The 23,417-nt window shown below is 34.0% G+C and overlaps 1 protein-coding gene and 1 long non-coding RNA gene across 3 annotated transcripts in view; both read left to right on the plus strand.

Annotated features, from left to right (window-relative positions):
* The first annotated feature begins 542 nt into the window (after window positions 1–542).
* Window positions 543–7,408, plus strand: LOC131530849 (uncharacterized). The gene is made up of 4 exons (XR_009268525.1): window positions 543–858; window positions 1,983–2,065; window positions 2,164–2,273; window positions 6,505–7,408. It is a non-coding gene; the product is annotated as an uncharacterized LOC131530849 (long non-coding RNA).
* Window positions 7,409–10,644: 3,236 nt separating this feature from the next.
* The window catches only part of sh3bp4a (SH3-domain binding protein 4a), a 39,390-nt gene continuing 26,617 nt past the window's right edge, over window positions 10,645–23,417 (plus strand). The window contains exon 1 of one of the 2 annotated variants that reach the window (XM_058761356.1): window positions 10,645–10,800. The gene's annotated coding sequence lies outside the window, so the exon portion shown is untranslated. The remainder of the gene's footprint in view (window positions 10,801–23,417) is intronic. The other variant, XM_058761358.1, reaches the window with a different exon arrangement.

Here is a 23,417-nt window from a genome sequence, read left to right on the forward strand (position 1 = left end):
TGATGGATGATTAAGGGAATTTGGGCTTTGTTTTCCCACCTATTTATATTTCTGTAAAACAGGAAGCCATACCTGGATGATTTCATGTTCAAAATCACCCTGGAGTGCTCAAAATTGTGAATAAGAATGGGAATATACTTCAGAGATATTTTACTCATAAGAATTTCTAGGGATAACAATAATTGTGTCCAATGTGCATTAGAGAAAAACATTTATTTCATAATGATATTTCCCCCCATTTTAAATTCTTATTATCCAGTGAAAGGTTAGATTTTTGTGAATTTTTTTAATAAAAGATCAAAAGGATTAACAATGCAGATTAATTTTTACAGCCTTCTTTGATCATATTTACCAAGGATGCCAATAATTCTGACCACTGCTGTATATATATATAAATATATACAGTATATATATATATATATATATATATATATATATATATATATATATATATATATCCTCAGTTGCAGACAGAGGCTTAAATAAACTGAAACTGCCATGCAGAGAATAGGCAGTTCCTCTCTCTGTGGAAAAAGAGATGCTAGCGTCTCACCGTGTGTCTGCCAGATCTGTCAGTAAGGCTGTTTTATCAGGTCACATTGCCATGGATTATGGATGTTACTGTGGCAACCTGACAGGACTGGATGCTTTGTCACAATGTCTCTCTATCTTCCTCTCTCTCTCTCTCTCTCTCTCTCTTTTCCTGCATGTGAGAACTGAGCAGTGATTTCTGAAGGGTCCTTCTAGCTCGGAGCCGTGCTTTCAGGCCGCTTCACTCCATCAAACAGCTGATAAAACGGTCCGGAGAGAGAGAGAAAATGTATACCGGGGCTTGTGAAATTGACCAGATAAACTCCAGTAAGTGTGAATATATCTCACCACGCATAAATGTTGTTCTTTAATATTAAAAAACTACATTAAACAAGCTAACGAATGCTTGAGTGATTTTCTGATTATAGTATGCAGGATTTGCAAGTGAATCTGTTTTATTTTCCTCTCTGCGTGCCGTCTAAACGGTCTGTTGCGAGAAACCATTAATAACTAACGTCTAATGATGCTTCAGTAAACAAAATTTGTCAACTATGCTGAATAGCTCACTATTTGCTAATACAGAGAAACGGCCACCAGTGGCAATTTAATAAGATTTGAAGAGTCCTAATGGGCCCTGGTAATGATTTCATATATGTTTGGAAGAGCTAACCGTTAGCATTCCCATTCATCTCAATGGGAACATACAAACTGGAAGTATGCGACTTGGATGGATCCTAAAAAATGCCTGTTCGAAAACATTTCATGTTATTTTTTTATAGCAGTGTTAGCTAAGCTAGCAGGCAGGGTTATTATTGTTAACTAAAACCATAAACCATTGTCTAGATTAATTTAAGCTGAAGTACTAAAATAACTTAAACTAAATACAAAAAAACTATACAAAATATTTAATAAAAAGAACTTACAAAAATAACAAACACAACAAAATTACTAAAAATGTATCTAAAATTCAAATGAAATACACAGATAAAATCTAATTCAAAATATGAATAAAACCTATAATAGCATATCAGTAATACTAAAATAAAACCTAGCAGGCTAATTAGCTGCTAGTATACTCATCTAGTAGGCTAACCTGCTAGAATAATTCTAAGATGGTCAGCTAAACATGAAATATAATATTATATGTGCCATATATTTTATTTTATTTTTTTGCAAAATATATTAATGATTGTTTTTGCATATTAAACACTTTAACAATGTAACATTAAACATGTAACTAAAAATAAATATGTATTTTATATATTTAAATAATTTATTAATTGATAATTTCTTCTAATAATAATGTATTATTAATTGAATAATCATTTTTCTAGGAATTCTAAAAATGGAAATATATTTAAAATTATATATATTTGTCTTGTATATTTTTGGCCATTGTTTGTATATTTTAAATGCATTTAATTGCATTTCAATACTGTATGTATTTGCAGGAAGCATATTTAGTTGCTACATTTCCCATAATTCTTTGTGGCAGCTAACCGATGCTAACCAACGAAAATTTGACCCCCTACTGGTAACGTTATGAACTTCTTTCATTGACTTCTGTCTTTTAACTTTATATATTTTACTTTTTTAAAAAACACATTTAACTCTCCGTTTACTTTTGTGCAGCAGTGAACTGTAAGTACTTCACTATCTAACGACCAGCAGATGGACTCAGCATGTGGAAATCATCTGGGCCACACACACAATGCGCTGATCGGAAGAGCTTTTGTCATCCAGTAATTGTTGCCATCTTCAGTCTCTAATCTGTCACAGAGTCATTCTGGTCACTGATTTGAGACCAGCTTTACATTCTCGTTAAAACGTTGGGTCTGAGAAACACATAAAAAGAAATGACCCTAGATTAGTTTAAAAGTACAAAAACATTTCACATTGATCGTTTCTCTTGTGTAGCAGTGATAGCTAATATATCAGGCTAATCAGATAGCATTATGCTAATCTAACGGGCTAGGGAGTAAAGTAGATTTGAAACCAGCTCCATGGTCTACTTATTTTTAATGTGGTTTGACATTTTATCAAAAGGTGGGAGTGGGAAATTAGCTTGGAGCATGTTGTGAAATAACTGTGAAATGTTTGGCTATTTTTAGCCAGTTTTATGTGCACATAGGGCTTAAACTCCCATTCAACTCTGAATCCAAAGTTGCATCTGAGTCGTCCCTGAGTCTAATTAAGATAGAGAAAGTCCCACTGATGCTTTAGCAAAGAGACAAAGGCTCCATATCGTGACATGTTCGCGTTGCCATGGCAGTCAATGGTCTTTTGAACGTCCCTGGACAAATAGCGACTCAAGCGCTAATTATCCAACAGATTGAAGAAGAGGCTCAGGCTCCACATGTTTAGAGCAGCTTTATGGCCACTGTTTTAGGTTGATGAAGTGGTCTTTTTAAATGCCAAAAAACTGTGGGTGGTTGTGTCGACTTCTTAGATCACTTCTAGGCTAGGCTAGTTAGTCTCAAAGATTGGATTTGAACGCATTAAGTAATGCAAGTACCTTAAAATCAAGTACTTCAGAACTACTTGACTTTCTTGATTTCTTGCATTGTATTTTTGCTCCAAAGACGTTTCCAACATAACGGCCAGACGATCTTTCTATAACAATAACATTGACAGTTATTCTTATGTGTTTGTGTACGCCCTGAAGGAGAACGAACAGTGCGGAAAGGCAATTCATTTCGCTTCACTATAACCTTGCTTCCGCTGAGAGTTCACGGCTCCCAGGAAGCTTTCAAAATGTCAGCGCACATCACAAATGCAAAAGGACGCCACAAAGCCATCAATATTTTCACGCAGATTCCCAGCTTGAGGGCCACGGATCTAAAGTACAAAATCTGATAAACAGAGATTGATTTTTTTTTTTTTTTCATGGAAAGCGATTGCATTTTGATTCATTTGTTGCTCTAAAGAAGCAACTAAATTAAAATAGCAGAGAAAAAAACACTATATAATTTATATATATAATATATATAATTTATTATTTTATACTAATGAATACTAACTATCCCAGGACAGCTGGAACCAATGAGATTGTAAGATGACTTTGACAGGATTGGGCCATTTTCCAGACGTCATTTCTGAAGTCGGAACGGAGGCTCATATCTATCAGAAGTGTGTGTGTGCCTCTCTGACAAAGGGAAATGAAATGGCACTGAGGGTAATCGAATAAATCAGCATGTTCATTCCCCAGCTCCCACAATGCATTTCAACCCTACAGCATTTTTTATACTAAATAGGCACTTTTTACTCTAAGAAATCGAGTCTGATGTGAGACTTGAGCTCTTTTTCAAACCTTAATAAGCTACCTTGCTAGTTCCTAACAATGTCTTAACTGAAATGGAAACCTGTAAGTGACAGAATTGGAACACTCACACTACTCCAATTTACAATACCAGTTAACAGATATCTTTCTCAGAGATGTGGCTAAAGGTGTGCTCAGTAGCGTCAATACTGTAGAACGTTCATTAAAAATTAAGTCTTTAATAATGTTCTTAAAACATCAGCACAAAAATGTCATTGTTCTTGTTTTTTAAACTTTTTAAGTCAGACGTTCTTCTAACATTTTATAATAGTTACTTCTTGTTTCAAAACGTTCAGAGAACATTCAAAAGTAACGCTACCATAATTTTTGCAAAATTAGAGAATAGAATGTTCACATAACCCAGAAAAGTGTTTTTAAAACATATAGAAAACTGGACATTTTGAATGTCCAGTGAACATTCAGAAATAACATTTTCATAACTTAATGGAAGCATTTGCGAAACATTATTAGCGCATATTTTTCTTACCTGGGATAATGCTTTATATTAGAAATCTTGCTAAGCTAATACAGTGATACCAAAAAACTCTCATGGCAATACGTAACTATTTTACGCTTAGGCAAATGGTGTTTTGTTTTGTTTTTTCCTCTGCATTTATAGCTTGAATTTACGCTATACATGTTCTCCGTTATCCACTGGAAACTCTCTCTCTCCTGAAAGCGCGTACGAATGTTAGCAGAAGCTAGAGGTTACAGTTAAATATGGATATTTTTCATACACAAACACATCGCTTCAGAAGGCCTTTATTAACCCCCTAGAGCCGTGTGGGGCACTTTTTATGATGGATGGATGCACTTTTTTGGGCTTCAAGATTTTAACAGCCATTCACTGCCATTATAAAGCTTAAAAGAACCAGGACATTTTTAAATATAACTCCGATTGCATTCATGAAAGAAGGAAGTCATATACACCTAGGATGGCTTGAGGGGGGAGTAAATCATAGAGTTTTCATTTTTGGGTGAACTATCCCTTTAACGTGTTGCTAACCTAATATAGTGATACGAGACATTCTCATGACAATTCGTAACTTTTTTACATTTTTGGCAAATTGACGGCTAAATCATATGAATTCATATGAGCATGCAATCTCATTCATACATTCACATAAGATCTTCTTATGCCCCTTTGACAGTTAGGGGTGAACATTCATTCTTAAGTTTTTGCTAAAAATCATACATTTTGATACAAATCGCGGTCACACTTTATATTAGTTGGCCTTAACTACTATGTACTTACATCAAAAAATAAGTACAATGTACCTATTGTGTTCATATTGTATTGCAAATCACTTTTGCTGCTATTGAGGTGGGATACGGGTAAGGTTAGGGACAGGTTTGGTGGTATGGGTAGGTTTAAGGGTGGGTTAAGGTGTAAGGGATGGGTCAACAGTGTACTTATAAATGTAATTACAGAAATTAATTACAGATGTAATTACATATAGGTATGTTTAAAAATATAAGTACAATGTAAACACATGTATGTACACAATAAGTTAATTGTGCCAAATTATTAATTTAAATGTAAGTACATAGTTAAGGCCACCTAATATAAAGTGGGACCCAAAATTGCCAGCTCATAAAATAGTTACATTTTTCTCGTGAGACCAGCTTAATGATATAAAAATGCATAACATATCGACTTAGATTGAACTTGTTTTCTGTACTTGTCAGGATTTAAATATTAATAGTCAACATTTTAGCTGAGAATGCATTCTGGGAATATTTATCTTCTCACTGCATTTCAAATGGCATAAATCCGCCTCCAAAGGGCACTTCGGAGTGCAGAGAACAATCATGGCTGCCATATTGAAGAGTCATACAAACCAAAGTGCTCAAAACTGGGCACTTCAAAGTGCCCTTCAGAACAAAAGATTTCAAAGGGTAAAACTGATGGACTTTTCATTCCCATGATTGTATGTGTGTGACGACAGCAACTCGGCAAGATGATGCAGAAGTGTGTTCCTTGAAGGGATGAGTCCTTCAGAATGGAAAGCATTGGACTTAAATATGGTATCTAAACATAATTTACTTCTGTAATGTGATGTATTTCTAATTGCTGGATATTTGATGAGAAAAAAAAATCTGATTTTTTTCAGTTGGATCATGAAAACTTGACAGCTTATAAGTGACCAATTTAGAACGTGACTATATTACATTCCCCCTCATTTATATATGCACACACTCTAAAGCCATCTTTCTCCCCTTCTCTTTCTTCTTTTTAATAGAGGCCAGAAATAACACTCTGTTCTTCATGTGTGTCATACACGTCTTTTCTGAAGCACACACCCTTGCTAAGCAGCTCTGGTTCTGTTTAAATTGTTAATTACAAAGCCTTGCATCATTGTGTGTGTGTGTGTGTTAGCCCATTTTATATATTTGCCATCACTCTAGGGTTTTAATGTTAACAGAGCTTTGGAAATGGCCCAAACCTCTGACAAGAGCTGCCCACTGTGACATGTTTTACAGATTACGCTGGCTGTGTGGAAAAATTTCCAGCCCGACACTTACGCAGAAACAGTGTCTAACTGGCCTGAATATGATCATGTGATGGCCTGGGAGTCAAATTATAATAATTTTATTCTCAAATGCCTTCACTTGCTGTCAAAATTCTCAAATTTTTTGTGTTTATTTTTCAGCCAGGTGTGACAACATGCTACGTTGCTTCACCACGTGACCTCGGAGCTCAAACAGAAGTCCAGATAAGGATGTGGCCGCTTGAATACCCCTGTGTGTTTCCCATAGTTCAGTTCCCAGACTGAAAAACCTCTGAGTCAATGCCTGAGAATGCAGAGCGGGCACTGAAAACTACTGCAGTCTGCACAAATGCCCTCTGTGTGACGATACATGCAGATAATATCAACAAAAACAGCTTGAACCATTCTTGCTGGTTTAGAGATACAGCACATACTTTTAAGGGAACGTACTGTGTTAAATACAAGATGTGACATTCTGTCATTAACCACACCAAACCATTCACCCTCAGTTTGAAAAAATAAATAAATAAATTGTTTACATTAATTTGGTTACATCTGAATTCAGAAATGTGCTGCTAGCATTTTTGTTTAAGTGCTTATATTAGTTCTCCCATGTAAAATTATTAAAGTTGTGCATTATTAACAATACAGCTCAGTACTGTAATATCTAATATGATCAGCTTGTACTGAACCCTGAAAATATTAATTTAAAGGGACAGTTTGGCCAAAAATGGGATCCAGTTTTGTTTTGGGCCCCACTGACTTGCACTATATGGAAACAAACAGTTGAAAGAAACACTGTTTAAAATATATATATTTTTGTGTGTTCCACAGAAGAAAGAAAGTCATGCATGTTTGGAATGACATGAGGGTGAGAAAATGATGACAATTCTTATTTTTGGGTGAACTGTCCTTTTAAGAAGTAGATGGAAGTTGATTGTCTTAAACAAGTAAACTGAACAAGTACTGACATGTTTTTGTTGTTTTTTTGTTTTGTTTACATAAACTGTGTGGTTTTAGACATGTACTATGGTAAAAATCCTCTAAAAGATGCTCTATTAAATCATTAAGGAACTTGAGTTACGTGCGAGTACTTCTCTAAATACCGTATAAGACGCAACCGTAGCTATATTTATTATGCGTCTGCATTATGGAGTTGACATAAAGCTTATGTGGAAGGTATTATACAAACATATTTGGCATGCCATATTTTTCATTTCATCCGTGTGCACCTCAGGCTAAAATACAGAGTAAGTGTAAACAGGCCTTTGCGGAGCCCGTACAAATGTCAACAAAAGGACGCGCACAGGAGAACTTCCCAAATAATGAGCTTTCTGCTTGCATGGCTGTATGCTAATTCCGCACAGTCTTTAAACCTGAACGATAGTGTATTTTTGAACGTTTGTTTTTGGTTTTATTTCCTTTCAAACACAGCCCTCTGAGGACGAACTCTTTTCCTCAAACTTTGACACGATGTCAAGGAGACTAATGAACTGTGTAGTATCTCTTCATGCGTAACGACGGGTGTCTGTCAAATCAACGCGCAACTCAACTCGTCATATCATGCGGCTTTTCATATGTTTTTCATCTCTTTCTCGCTCCGTTTTGCCTTTCAATGCATTTTTTCCCCTCTCACAAAACAGACAACAAGCCTTCACCACCCCCAGAGAACGCAGGGCATGATGCTCGCGGTGAAGAGGAGTCTCTTTGTTGCAGTCTCAAAGATAGCAACGGCTCTCGCTCCCTCCCTGAGACTGCTATCAAATTATTCCACCGGCCCCTTGAGCGTCACCCCACAGACCCCCACGCATTTTTGTGGATACATATAAAGGTTTTGTAGCTTCCTAGAACTTCAAACTCCAAGCTGACGGCTTTTTCTCTGTTGCTCTTTTTTCCTTGGTTGGTTTTTAACTCGCACACACACATAAATATTAATCGGTAGATACTGTAAATAGATAGTTCATGGTTTATAACTAAACTCAGAAATATGCTTTTGCTGTCAGATTTAATAAACATTTACCAGTAATACTAAACTGTTTAACAGCTTGATTTTTTTTTTTGGCCTATCCACCTTATTTTTCAATGCGGAAGTTATTTACTTTGAATGTGCTAGACTTCTGATAAGCCGCTATAAGTAAATAACTAGAAGAAAAACAAAGTGCTCGTAAACAGTAAAACTATTTCTGCTACAAGCCAGCGTGTTTATGATTATGACAAAATTAATGTGATAGTAACTACCAGTTTGCCATATAAATCAGAATATCAAACTTTTAATGACAATGACACTGGAAGCCTCGCACATTCCAGTGCTTTTCTAAGTTGGTCATCTGGGTACTTTTAAGGTGCGTTCACCCCATATCGTAATTACCGTAATTAACAACTTGTAAAAAGCATTCACGTCCTCTTAGAACTCGTAATTACAACTTGTGAACTGGGAGTTTTCTGAGAGCTACGACTTGTACCACCTGACCACCTCAGATTCATTACGCGCTATGTTTCGGCATTGATAGTACGATAGTTCTAGAGTCCAAGTGTCTGAACAGCTCCACGTAGAATGTCACGTGTTGTCTTTACAGGAAATTGAAATTACAGGAATTACGATATGGCATTAATGCAGCGTTACATAGCTACTGTTTATTGCCTACTATGTGTATTAGGATGGAGGCTCTTTGTGAGATAACTTCCTGTTTATAGTCACATGACAAAACATGACAACAATTATATCCAATAAACTGAAATCACATACTCTCTGAGTAGTTAACTTCTTTTGAATAAGTAATTGATTCTTCACAAAAACCTTCTCTCCTTAGTTACTGTTGCTATGTCCAACAAGTCATGCTGCGCGCGCAACACATCATTTTCTCATGTAGTAAAAACATCGTGGAGCAAAGAAGAAACTGACGATATTCCGACAGACAAGACTCAGAGCAGGTTACTTCTGGTATGAAACAAGATCTCAGCTTTCAAATTTTGTCATTTTTTAAGAAATTCAAACAATAAATACCATTTTGTGGCTCTTTAATGTGTCGTGACAGATCCCTGTAATGCCTGTTCAAGTGACACGTAAACCATTCCTCTTTTCATATCAACTTAAAGCACGAAATAAACATGAATGAACATAAGAACATTATTTCAGCCTTGGAAAGACATCAATATGCAACATTGTTCAAGTTTAAGTCCACCAAAGTTAATCTATTCTCCTCTCTGATTTGTCTGTCGGCAAGATGGTGGATTCAGCGTCATGATTGGTCAGATCGCCTGTCAATCAAGCTCTTTGTGAACAGTCAATTACTTCGCAAGAATTAAATATGTCCGTTTTGTAATGTGTGTAGTATGAATGTAATTCGGACTTACGACATGTTGACATTGCCATGATGTAACCTACTGTGCCCACTTCACTGCTTTGCAAATCCTCTCCGGTGGCCTCATGGGACAGTAAATTGTCCATTGGATGTGTACTTTTCTCAGTCATCTGAATACGTTTTGCCTAATTTGTATGAATATTGTAAATATGGACATAGTATGTTCACATACTGTTTTTTTGCCTACTATATAGGGGAAATATGTAATTTTGGATACAGTCCATACCACTTGTAAGGAGCTATCTGTTAGCATTTCTATTCATCATTGCCACTTGCTTGGCTGGCACATCACTAGGAGAAGTGTGCAATGCTAACAGGTAAACCTTTGACCACTACGACACTTACTTTAATATGGAAGAAAAAAAGAGACACATTTATAATGCTTTAACCTGCTATGACTTTTATGATTCTTTGTTAGAAAACATACCAAACTAAACATTTTTCTAAGATTCCAGCTTTTATTTAGTCAATATTTTAAATGTTTTAAAGCACTTTTATTTCTTACAATGTCTGCACCATTATACCACCTTGACATTTTGACTGTATGCCTCACAAAATAAATATAATTTTGAAACTGAAACATTTAAATCATTGAACAGATTAGATTTGTTAATTCCATTTCTTACTTTTAAATCAATAATAATAAAAAAATCCAAACCCATTAAAATGAGTTATTAATATGTTTTCTGTTTAATATTACATTATATTAGAAATTATGTAGCCTGTCATATTTTCAGTCTGCTCTTAGGAGTAGAAGTATGAAAGTGATGGAAAGCTTGATGTAGGGGACAGAATGAATATCATCCGCATCATCACTCAGTGAAATTAATAATTGATCAGGCAAACTCTAGACGCCAGGGGAAAAGTGATTTTCCTTGAGGGCCCACGGTGACAGATGGTGAACCACCGGATTCCAGTCTCCGCCCACTCGTCTCCGAATCCCCGCCCCTCTCCGTGACATCACCGGCGCTCCGGCCCCGCCCAGATGCGATGCGAGACGCGTTTGCCCAAGAGCCACAAAGGAGCACAAAGTGAAGTGACCAACTCAACACTACAACTGCGCGCTGCTTTGGATAAACATAACAGGAATGCAGAGGTGAGTCTATGCCATCGTTGCGCTTTTGTGCCTGTTAATCCTCTTGGCTGCTTTTGAATTGATTCGGATTATATTTTGAAAGCTCCATAATGTTTGTGTTACTGTCTCAGCGCTCAGTGTTTTGTTAAACATGCGTTTCTTGGAACATTTTAGCTGCTTTTACAAACCTGAAGTTGAATATATATCAGGTGTATTCAAATTTTAAATGCATAAACTTTAATGGGCAGATTCTTAAAGCGACGTGAATTATATATACATAAAAATAGCGTAAATGTTTTTAGAACTAAAAAAATATTAATTTATTGATTGAATGAACTCGTTATACTTAGAACTGAATTGGATGTTCCCAGAATTTCCCTTATAAACACTACTTAAAATATATATATATATATATATATATATATATATTTTTTTTTTTTTTTTTGAAATTTACATTGGTTTCTTCAAACATGTGTATTTTAAGTTGCCAAAAACGATTAAAAATATACATGTTTATGCCAAGATAGCCTACCATAATAACTGCAGTTGCTACTACTGAAAAATTATAAAAATTATTAATATCCACTGTAAATATGATTTCTCAAGAAAACACTATTTCACTATTCCTACTTCAAAACTGAACATTGAATTCAGTGTGTTACTTGCTGGTTCTTTGTAATTGTTTGTAAAATTTGCTAGCTGTTTCTTAGTGCAAACTGTTTCTACTCATGTTTTTATGTGGTAAATTTGGTTACAATAGTTCATTTGAGTTACTAATCTATTAAAACTATGGGTATCATGGTACAGTTTCATTAGGAACAACTTGTTCTAGCTTGACAGTTGGTTATTTGTTACCGTGGTTATCAGTGTTTGATAGTCACGACCACCCCGGTGGTCATTTCTAATGGTGAGGACATCCTATACATTCCCCTCCCTCTCGGTTCCCATTCCCAGCCGTCTATCCCCTCTCCTTTTCCTCCCTCCCCTTCCCACATTCCTTTCAGACTTTGAATGGAACAGGACTGACCTGTGGCATAACTCAGCCTCGTTTTTCTACAAGACCTCAGCTCCCCCTCTTATATTAACAATTTATTTTCAAGTTACGTGGTGTATTAAATATTCATGGCTCGCAGAACAAATGGCTGCTGCTACTTTAGATTGGTATGGTTGTGTGTGCGAGTGTGTTTGTGTGTATCTTCTTTTCATAAGCTTGTTTGTCGTGAAACTATATTTGTTGAGTCAGGAAACATCTCAACATCTTGAAAAGTTAAGTCACAATAGTTCCAGATCCGATACAAGTTAACTATGTTGACATTCTGCTGTCCATAACCAAATAATAAATTGTCTTATTTGATTTGGACTTGCTCTTTGGTTTGTGAAAACAAACAAAATATACTTGTACAGTAACCATCTTACAGTGGGGTTTCTTACAAAGCTTTGCTACAATATGTCAAGAATAGCCTTGAGACTTTGACAGTTATACATGTTAACATGAGACTAGTCTAATTGTAATAACTTACGAACCTTGTGTTTGCTAATTTATAACAATGTAAGTTGTCAAGTCAGTAAAACCAATAGCTTTTGTATGATATATATAAGGATAACAGAATGGAACGTGATAATGTTGGTATCTCATAACAAGAGGTTTATCTAGTTATGTTTAGAAAACATTGTAAACGTAATGTAAATATGTATGTTTTAACGAACTGAGTCAAAATTATTTTCTCTCGTAATTGACCAATGAATACTAATCGGTCTTAAGGAAGCTGCGTATATTTGCATTGTTAGAGTCACCTGATCCCGATTAGACATATTTCTTAAAGATTGTTTGCGTGAGAAGAGTTATTGCTTTCAAAAATGAGTTGTACTGTTTTTAACTTGACCCATCATTAACAAAAATAAATAAATAATAATAAAATAATAAAGCAAGACACGTCACGCGACATCCAAAATGATTTGTCTGAAGTGTGTAAAGCTGTAGTGTCCCTTCTTTAAAAGTGATAGTTGTAAAGATGCATCCTTAGCTCCATTTTTAGCGCAGCATGCAAATTTAACTAAAAAAAAGTGAAGAAAAAGTGTAAAACGCACATAAAAACTAAAATTCTATGTTTCATTATAAAAAAAAACAAAAACGAAAAGGCAACTCCAAAATCCAAAAGTTATCCGTCTGAAATGTGTATGGCTATAGTATACATATAATATATTAAATTAAATTAAATTAAATTAATGACATTTCACCGATTGTTTTTTTTTTTTGTGTTGTTCGGGAAAAAAATAAACCTGCAAGACGCATTGTCCAAAATTGTCCGACTGAATGTGTACAACTACAGTGTACGTTCTAAAAGCAATACATTTAACGACAACCTTTAACACAAACTTTCGCAAATTGAATTACCACTTAAAATACCAAAAGTGAAGTAAAAAGTCTTGTGTCTCGTGTTATTCAGAAACAGAAAAATGCTAAATTGTCCATCTGAAATGGCCAGCAAAAAAGCGATAAATTAAATGACAACCTTTAACGCATGCTAATTTAAGAATCGCCACTAAAAATGTTAAAAGTAATGAAAAAAAATATTCGCAAACTGTAAAACCACAATAAAATAACTAAAAAGATGACATGTCTCAAATGCTGTCTTGTGTAACACATTGTCCAAAATTGTCCAAATCGTAGAACTACGAAAGCTAATAAAATAAACTTCAGCATGTTGTCCATACAGCTGAACTTGTATCAAAGCCCAAACGCTTTCTTCACAGAAGTGCCCATCTGCAAAAAACAATCACTCTTTCTATTATTTGTGTCTTGTCCACTGTACATAAAGCCATGTTAGTCCAGCTTAGAACAGCAGTGTAAAAAATTCCCCTCCAGTCAGATGGCAGCCGACTGTGAAAAAAAAAAAAAAGCCAGGGCATAAAATGGCAGATCGTTTTACGAGGATTTAATGTTTCAGAGTTGGCCATCAGGAGAGATTACATTGTAAGTAAATTGTGGCTTTTACAGCATTTATCCTGAGGCAAGCAGGTCTGATCTAGTTCAACTTGCATCCAAGTGGCCTTTCCATTCCCGTAGCTCTTCCAATATGAATGACTGTTATAGACGGTTTGCGTTATGATACTATATTTAAAGAAAGCCGCTAGTTTCAGTTTAGCTAAGGGTAGGTATTACTCCGAAGAGCCTAGAATTATATACTCTCTTTTGCTTTTTCTGTGCGTCGGGATGAGGGAGCGTATTGTTGATGGTATCAGTGGGTGTCTTTAGCTGGGATCAGGACCAAGACCTGGGCGGTTTGTTTTTAGTACTCAAACATGAGACGCTCAACAGTCTGGGGCTCGAATTTAAGCCTGTTGTCTAACCCTCTGATTCTTGATGATTCATCGGCCGCAGATGTGTTTATATATAAACTAGCCATCTTGGTTCATTTTAGTTCAAGTTGAAGCATGAAACGAGTCGAGAACAGTTTTTTAAGTTTTTTTTTTTTTGCTAATATCAAATTAAATAAATTATATTTAGCTGAAAAAAAATTATTATTTATTTATTTAATTTTATTTATTTCTCAATCAAGACAATTAAACGCACTTTCTGCTAAAATTCTCATAATAATTTTGGGTAAAATATTTAAAATCCTAGGTTTTCAACCAGATGTTTGTGATTTATTTATTTTATTTTTATTATTATTTATTTTTTCATGATATTTGCTCATATTAATTTATTTCAGGTTAAATTGCAATTTTTAATTGTGAAATATGTATTGTGTTGTATATGTATAATTTGTGCTGATTATCAAATAATGTACAATAATGAAGTTAAAAAAAAAGATAGATATTTTATGGATATTATTTCAATCCTTAGGCCTTCAACCATGGGTCTGTGAACTTTTTACAATGTGAAAGTTAAAAATGATATAATGCATACAATATTTAATTCTATAAAATTATAATAATCTCATGGCAACCTGCACTTGAGCAGAATTTTATTTATTTATTTTTAGCATTTGTGGAAAACAAATGTCATTAAAATACAAAGATAATCAAAAAATAGATCTAATTTTCTTATCTTAAAAAGTTATATATTAAATACTAGTGCTGGGCAACGATTAATTGCGATTAATCACATCCAAATTACAAGTTTTTGTTTATATAATATAATATAATATATATATATATATATATATATATATATATATATATATATATATATATATGTGTACTGTGTATATTTATTATGTATATATAAAGACACACACATGCAGTATATATTTTTAAATATTTACATGTATAAATTTATATTCATATAATTTATATTATACAAATATATTTAATATATAAACATAACATATTTACATGCATGTGTGTGTATTTTTATATACATAAATAAATATACACAGTACACACACACATTATGTATACAACTTTTAGTTTGGATGTGATTAATCGTTGCTCAGCACTGTTAAATACTAATATATATTATTTTAAAAAGTCATTATATTAAAAGTGATATACGTTTAAATAGTTTGGGATGAAACATGACAGATTTGCTGTTGTTATGTGTTTGTTACATGTAAAACAGGAGCATCTTCACCATAGATTCACCTCAATCACTGCTTCAGCTGACTGACATGTGCTTGCTATCAGTAGTTTGTCTGCGCTTTTTAATGTTTCTGCTTCCTATATTTGGCCCAGAGGAAGCTCAGGGTTATGAGTGAGATTCTTGTGCTGTTTATGTTCTATCAGCTGAGGAATGATATTAAATTCCAGTCTGTGGCAGCCGATTTCCAGCTGGAGGGCTTGAGATCCACCAAACAGCAGGAGGAGGAGATGGGAGGGACGCGAGCTACTCATCAGCAAAGCATTTCCTCTCTTTCTTTTTCTCTTTTCCTCTCTTGCTGTTTCTCCTTTACTCTCTCAGTCTCTCCAGAGCACTTCCTGTCATAGTTTGGCCACTTCCTGTTGCTGTAAACAGAGCCGTCGTCCAGGCGAATGCATGACCCTTCCCAAATCATTTTATTGTTTTTATTTTTATTTTTTGTATGCAAAATATAATTTGCAGTTTTGTGTTCTGTCAGTTGAGATGTTCTGGACAAGTTTTGAGAAATTTGCACTTAATCCTGGTTTTAAAATGTTTTCATTAAGTACTTCCCACTTATTTATGTGCTTTTGAATCTTATAATTTATGCTCTTTTTGTGGCTAATAGTTACTATAGTTTAATATCACAAATAATCTGCATCTTTATCACAGTTATTTAATATATATACAGGTGCTGGTCATATAATTAGAATATCATCAAAAAGTTTATTTATTTCACTAATTCCATTCAAAAAGTGAAACTTGTATATTATATTCATTCATTACAGACTGATATATTTCAAATGTTTATTTCTTTTAATTTTGATGATTAGAGCTTACAGCTCATGAAAGTCAAAAATCAGTATCTCAAAATATTAGAATATTTACATTTGAGTTTGAATAAATGACCATCCCTACAGTATAAATTCTGGGTGTCTCTTGTTCTTTGAAACCACATTAATGGGGAAGACTGCAGACTTGGCAATGATCCAGAAGACGAACATTGACGCCCTCCACAAAGAGGGTAAGTCACAGAGGGTCATTACTGAAAGGTGTGGCTGTTTATAGAGTGCTGTATCAAAGCATATTAAATGCAAAGTTGACTGGAAGGAAGAATTTGGGTAGGAAAAGGTGCACAAGCAACAGGGATGACCGCAAGCTTGAGAATACAGTCAAGCAAAGCCGATTCAAACACTTGGGAGAGCTTCACAAGGAGAGAACTGAAGCTGGAGTCAGTGCATCAAGAGTCACCACACTCAGACGTCTTCGAAAAGGGCTACCAAGCCACTTCTGAACCAGAGACAACGCCAGAAGCATCTTACCTGGGCTGTGGAGAAAAGAACTGGACTGTTGCTCAGTGGTCCAAAGTCCTCTTTTCAGATGAAAGTAAATTTTACATTTCATTTGGAAATCAAGGTCCCAGAGTCTGAAGGAAGAGTAGAGAGGCACAGAATCCATGTTGCTTGAAGTCCAGTGTGAAGTTTCCACAGTCTGTGATGATTTGGGCTGCCATGTCATCTGCTGGTGTTGGTCCACTGTGTTTTCTGAAGTCCACAGTCAACGCAGCCATCTACCAGGAAATTTTAGAGCACTTCATGCTTCCTTCTGTTGACAAGCTTTATGGAGATGCTGATTTCATTTTCCAGCAGGACTTGGCACCTGCCCACACTGCCAAAGGTACCAAAAGCTGGTTCAATGACCATAGTGTTACTGTGCTTGATTGGCCAGCAAACTCGCCTGACCTGAACCCCAGAGAGAATCTGTGGGGTATTGTCAAGAGGAAGATGAGAGACACCAGACCCAACAATGCAGATGAGCTGAAGGCCACTATCAGAGCAACCTGGGCTCTCATAACACCTGAGCAGTGCCACAGACTGATCGACTCCATGCCACGCCGCATTGCTGCAGTAATTCAGGCAAAAGGAGCCCCAACTAAGTATTGAGTGCTGTACATGCTCATACTTTTCATTTTCATACTTTTCAGTTGGCCAAGATTTCTAAAAATCCTTTCTTTGTATTGGTCTTAAGTAATATTCTAATATTTTGAGATACTGATTTTTGACTTTCATGAGCTGTAAGCTCTAATCATCAAAATTAAAAGAAATAAACATTTGAAATATATCAGTCTGTGTGTAATGAATGAATATAATATACAAGTTTCACTTTTTGAATGGAATTAGTGAAATAAATCAACTTTTTGATGATATTCTAATTATATGACCAGCACCTGTATATATAAAAAAGCTAAATGTTTTTATTAATGTTTTTACTAAAAAACTGTTTTATTAATGTAATTGTTTTATTTGGTAAATAGTTGTAAATAAAGTAATTAAGTAATATTTATTATTAAGTATTAATAGAAAATATATAAATATGATTTTTATAATTATATTAATTATATTCACCTGCATAATCTAATAAATAAAATAATTATATTAAAATACGTTGTTATTATTATTATTATTATATGGAACAATTTAACATTATTATTAAACATAATTGTGTAATATTTTTATTATTTAATATTAATGTAAAATATATAAATAAATAACATAAATAGCTATCTAAATGTTTATATTTATTATTTATTGCAATTATTTTATATGTGAATACTCAAAAATGTATTTTAATTATATTATTTTTTATTATTATTATTAAAAAAAAAAAATGTCAATATGAATTTCTGGTTACGTTTTGAGAGATTTCCCCTTAAACCTAATTTAGAAGACTGTCGCAATCAAATACATTAGTTCTTTCACACTTTTGTAAGGTGAAAAAAATGTAATGTTATTTTTTGTGCTTTGATAATACTTCATTTAGTTAATGAAAGCTTTTGCTGTTGAATGAATGTGTTTAAGCCTCATTTAATGAAGTGTTTCATACATAAAGTCACCGCAAACAAACTTTGAAAGTCAGAGATGAAGAAATTCCTCGGAGTGCTCAACTTAGTCGATTTCGGAATGATTTTCATTTAATCGAAAAATCTTGTCATTGTCCTTTGCGCTTCCATCTGTTTTCTAGCCAGAAGGGATGTATTGGCATCTGAGAAAGACTTTGACTGAATGCAGAGGCATTGTTCAATACATGCATTTGAGATGCAGGCTGTCTGATATCTGAGACGAGGGATCTGATTGGCTGATTGGTCGGCGTTCTGGAATTTAGCCAATTGGGCGTTTGGTTCTATCCGAATGACTGAGAGATTGAAGTGTCAACTTGAGTTTCATTAATGCTAGACTGATAAACTGAATTTATTTTTGACTCTCTTATCAGCACAGCGGCGCCCTGATACACGCTGCAGAGTTTAAATGTCCAAATTTGTGCTCGACTGTTGTAGATTTCTAAACGGCCGATATCTAGAAGTGCAGATGGCCAATTCATTACCGTTGTCACTTCGTGTTCCTGTTGCTGCATGATTTTGATGAATATTATCATTTTATCCTTTTTTGTGTGTCATTGTGGCTGTTAGTTAAGATAATTTACTCTCACAGATAATTTGCATCAGCATAATTAATATAAAAAATTAATATATATATATATATATATATATATTAGACGAAGATTACATATTTCTACTAAATAATAATAATAATAATAATAATAATTATTATTATTATTATTAATATTATTTTGTGGTAAATAACTATATTAAAAATTATTTCTTAAGTAATAATTTCTTTTATTATCGTTTATAATAATTGTATATATCATTTAATAATTTATTATTGACTATTAATATAAAAATATGAATAGAAACTATAAAATAAAAACTAACTGAAGTGTGTGTGTACAATATATTAATAGAAAATATTTAATGATTTGTAACTGAAGTATTTATATTTAATAACATTTTGTTAATTACACTGCACATAAATAATTTACTGACAAATTCATTAAACTAAAATATCAATATTCATTGTTAAATAATTTCAAGATGGAAAAACATGTTAATATAAAATATTGTAAATAATTTATTATACTTATTTAATAGTTATTTTATGTAAATTATGCTAAATGGAAATAATTTAGTATCAGTTTTATTATTCGAATATAATATCAGTATACATTTTAAATATTACAAATAATTTATTGTAATTATTACTAAATTATTTGTATTTCATATAATTATTTTCCAAGTTATTTATATTAAATATAAATACTTCATTGCTAATTTAATGATTAACATATCAGTTTTTATCAATACTTGTTACTATAAAATATAAAATACTATAAAAATAAAAATAATTTTCAATTCATTATTACTAAATTATTCAACAATTATTTTGTAAAATAGTTGTATTAATTATAAATCCTTTAGCTATATTTTCTATGAATATAAAATGTTACAATAATATATTAATTATATATTCAAAATAACACTTAGATTGTTCTCAACCTAATAATATTTCATATACATGCCAAAAGACACTTAAAAAAAGTGTCTTAAAAAAATACAAAGGAACTTTGTTTTAATAAAAAAGTATTTGATGTTTTCCTATCACAAATAGTGGTTGCATAATGAAATGGTGAGAAATATCTGCATGGTTGAGTGATGCAAGACCTCTGAAGTGAAAACGGCACCACCCCAGTAACCAAACAGACACGCACGAGAAAATACACACAGACACCCTGCGCTCCAGGTTTTATTTAATTTCAGGCCACATTTGGTGTGTAATGTAAAATATGATTCCATTGCTCCATGAACATGTTAAATGATGAATGTGCTGGGATCCTGGCTTCCTGTCAGCACTGGTCTCCAGAGAAGTGTGTGTGTGTGTGTGTGTGTGTGTGTGTGTGTGTGTATGCTGTAATAATTAGGTTTGACTCCATGGTTTTGCTCTGGTTAGTCTCTGCAGGCTTTCTCCTCCCACCAAGGACTTCACTCTCTCCCAGGCACATGCACACACTAGTAAAAACTCAGAAAATAAATGATTATGTGCTCGCTGAAACACTGAAATCACATCCTGTAGGGGGTCTCATGTCCAATTACCAGAATAAATATAGCCAGAAACGATATGAATACTCTACGAAGTGCGCAAACATAAATATCGCTAGTGTTTGGTTTTGTTGAGTGTATATATTGTGTGTTCTGGATGGATTGTGATGGTTGACTACAGTGTAAAAAGTTATTTTTCAAAGTTGTAAATAAACCAAAGATTATTGGAATTGTCTTACAATCAAAAATATTTCAATTCAGTGCGTTACTTGCAGTTTCTTTGTAACTAATTGCGAAATTTACTAGCAATTTCGGAGTGAAAATTGTTTCTACACCAATTTTTTTATTTATTTTTTAAGTTGTCCACCAACATTCGGCTGGATTTTCTTTCTTTGTTGACTAAATTGAGCCAGAGTTGAATTAGCAACTTTATTGCAACCTTTCCTAAGTCCATATATAATTGTATTTATTTTGCATATAAATATATTTTGCATATACAGTCATGGTCAAAAATATCGACACCCTTGGTAAATATGATCAAAGAAGGATATGAAAATTAATCTGCATTGTTAAAAGTATACTTACTCTTATAATATTTCACTGAAAAAAAAAAATACATTTACAAATTTAAAATTACAATATTCATATTTATGGTTGTCTTAATCGCTTAATTTTCTCTTTACTTCATAATCACTTTTCATTACAATTATAATAAGGTGTTTATCACAAGTTGTGTTTCACATGATAAACACCTTATAATAATAATAATAATAATTACATTTAGATTTTGTGCAGCCCTACCTGTTATAAATTACAGTCTGAAGCATGAAACTGAGCTTGTGTAGCTAGAAAAGTTTGCATTCATAGTATATTTTAGGCCTAACATATAAGCAAAAATGATTGTTAGCATATATACAGTACTTACAGCAACACTTTAATCATTAGCAGATCTCCTGAATCTGACTTTTAGCGGCCGAAAGCATGACTTCTGCAGCGTTGCAGTCCACGTCTTATGACTGTTCTTTCTCCCTGAGGAATGGAACAAACCTCAAAAACCACAATCGTCATCAGTTTCCACAAGCACAATAGTGTTGCATTGTGTTTCATAATTAATGGGGACTCGGCACAAATTCAGTCCTTGTAATCCCCCTAAATGCCCCTGAAAGTCTTGTTGTCAGTTGGTGTGACTCCTGAGGTAAATCTTCACTGGCTTACGTTGAACGTGCTGGGCTTTATATGTCTTTCGGAGTGTTTGGTTTGGTTTGTGAAGATGAACGGGGGCGAGCAAGTCTTCATTGTTATGTAGAGCGTTTCTTGAGAGAAAGGCCCGACCTGATGCAAAACAACACAGTTCATTTACAGAGGACTTTGTTTAAGCCTCGGCTAATCCAGACCTCCCAACAGAAATGAAATCTGGCATCATTTTCTTCTGCCTTTGGAGAGGTACATTTGGGAACACAATTCACTGGCCTTGAATTGTTTCTTTTTGAGTATTCATGTATGCAAATGAAATTCTGAGTGTAATTGAAACAACAATATGATGTGTTCTCCTTTGACTTACTGTGCACCAGAAATAATGCTTCGGCACAATGAAACAACTGTAAGTTATTTGTACGTGTTGCACAGGGTTGAATTTGGCTTGCAACCTTTCCTAAGTCCATATATAATTGTATTTATTTTGCATATAAATATATTTTGCATATACAGTCATGGGCAAAAATATCGACACCCTTGGTAAATATGATCAAAGAAGGATATGAAAATTAATCTGCATTGTTAATCCTTTTGATCTTTTATTTAAAAAATCACAAAAATCTAACCTTTCTTTGGATAATAAGAATTTAAAATGGGGGGAAATATTGTGAAATAAATGTTTTTCTCAAATACACGTTGGACACAATTATTGGCACCCCTGGAAATTCTTATGAGTAAAATATCTCTGAAGTATATTACTATTCATATTCACAATTTTGAACACTCCAGGGTGATGGCTTCCTGTTTTACAGAAATATAAATAGGTGGGAAAACAAAGCCCAAATTCCCTTAATCATCCATCACAATGAGAAAAACCAAAGAATATATTTCTGATGTTCAGCAAAAGATAATTGAGCTTCACAAATTAGTGAAGTGGCTTTAAGAAAAGAGCTAGAGCAGTGAAAATTCCATTTCCACCATCAGGGCAATAATTACGAATTTCCAATCAACGTAAAATGTTACGAAACTGCCTAGAAGTGGACGTGTGTCTATATCGTCCTAATGCACGGTGAGAAGGAGAGTTTGAGTGGCCAAAGACTCTTCAAGGACCACAGCTGGAGAAGTGCAGAAAATAGTTGAGTCTCGGGGTCAGAAAACCTTAAAAAAAAAATTGTCAAACAGCACCTACATCACCACATGTTGTTTGGGAGGGTTTCAAGAAAAATTCTCCTCGCTCATCCAAAAACAAACTCCAGCATATTCAGTTATCAGACACAACTGGAACTTCAAATGAGACTGGCTTCTATGGTCAGATGAAACTAAAAAATGAGCTTTTTAGCAGCAAACACTCAAGATGGGTTTGGTGAACACAGGGATAAAAAGTACCCCATGTGTACAATGAAATATACTGCTGTATTTTTGATGTTGTGGGCCTATATTTCTGCTGGAGGTCCTGGACATCTTGTTTAGACACATGGCATCATGGATTCTATCAAATACCAACAGATAAAAAAATCAGTAAGTGACTGACTCTGTTAGAAATCTTATAATGGGCCATGTTTGGATCTTCCAACTGTACAATAATCCAAACACAAACCTCAAAAACAACACAAAAATGGGTCACTGAGCACAAAACCAAGCTTCTGCTGGCCATTCCAGTCCTCTGACCTGAACCCTGTAGAAAATGAGTGGTGAACTGAAGAGAAGAAGCACCAACATGGAGCTGTGAATCTAAAGGGTCTGGAGTGATTCTGGATGAAGGAATGGTCTCTGATCTCTTGTCAGGTGTCTCTAACCTCATCAGGCATTATAGGAGAACATTTAGAGCTGTTAAACTGGCAAATGGAGGTTTCAAAAAGTATTGAATAAAATGGTGCCGTCAATTGTGGCCAATGTGTATTCGAGAAAAACATATTGATATTTCCCCCCATTTTAAATTCTTATTATCCA

The sequence above is a fragment of the Onychostoma macrolepis genome, chromosome 22, assembly GCF_012432095.1.
Source record: "Onychostoma macrolepis isolate SWU-2019 chromosome 22, ASM1243209v1, whole genome shotgun sequence".
Classification (NCBI taxonomy): domain Eukaryota; kingdom Metazoa; phylum Chordata; class Actinopteri; order Cypriniformes; family Cyprinidae; genus Onychostoma; species Onychostoma macrolepis.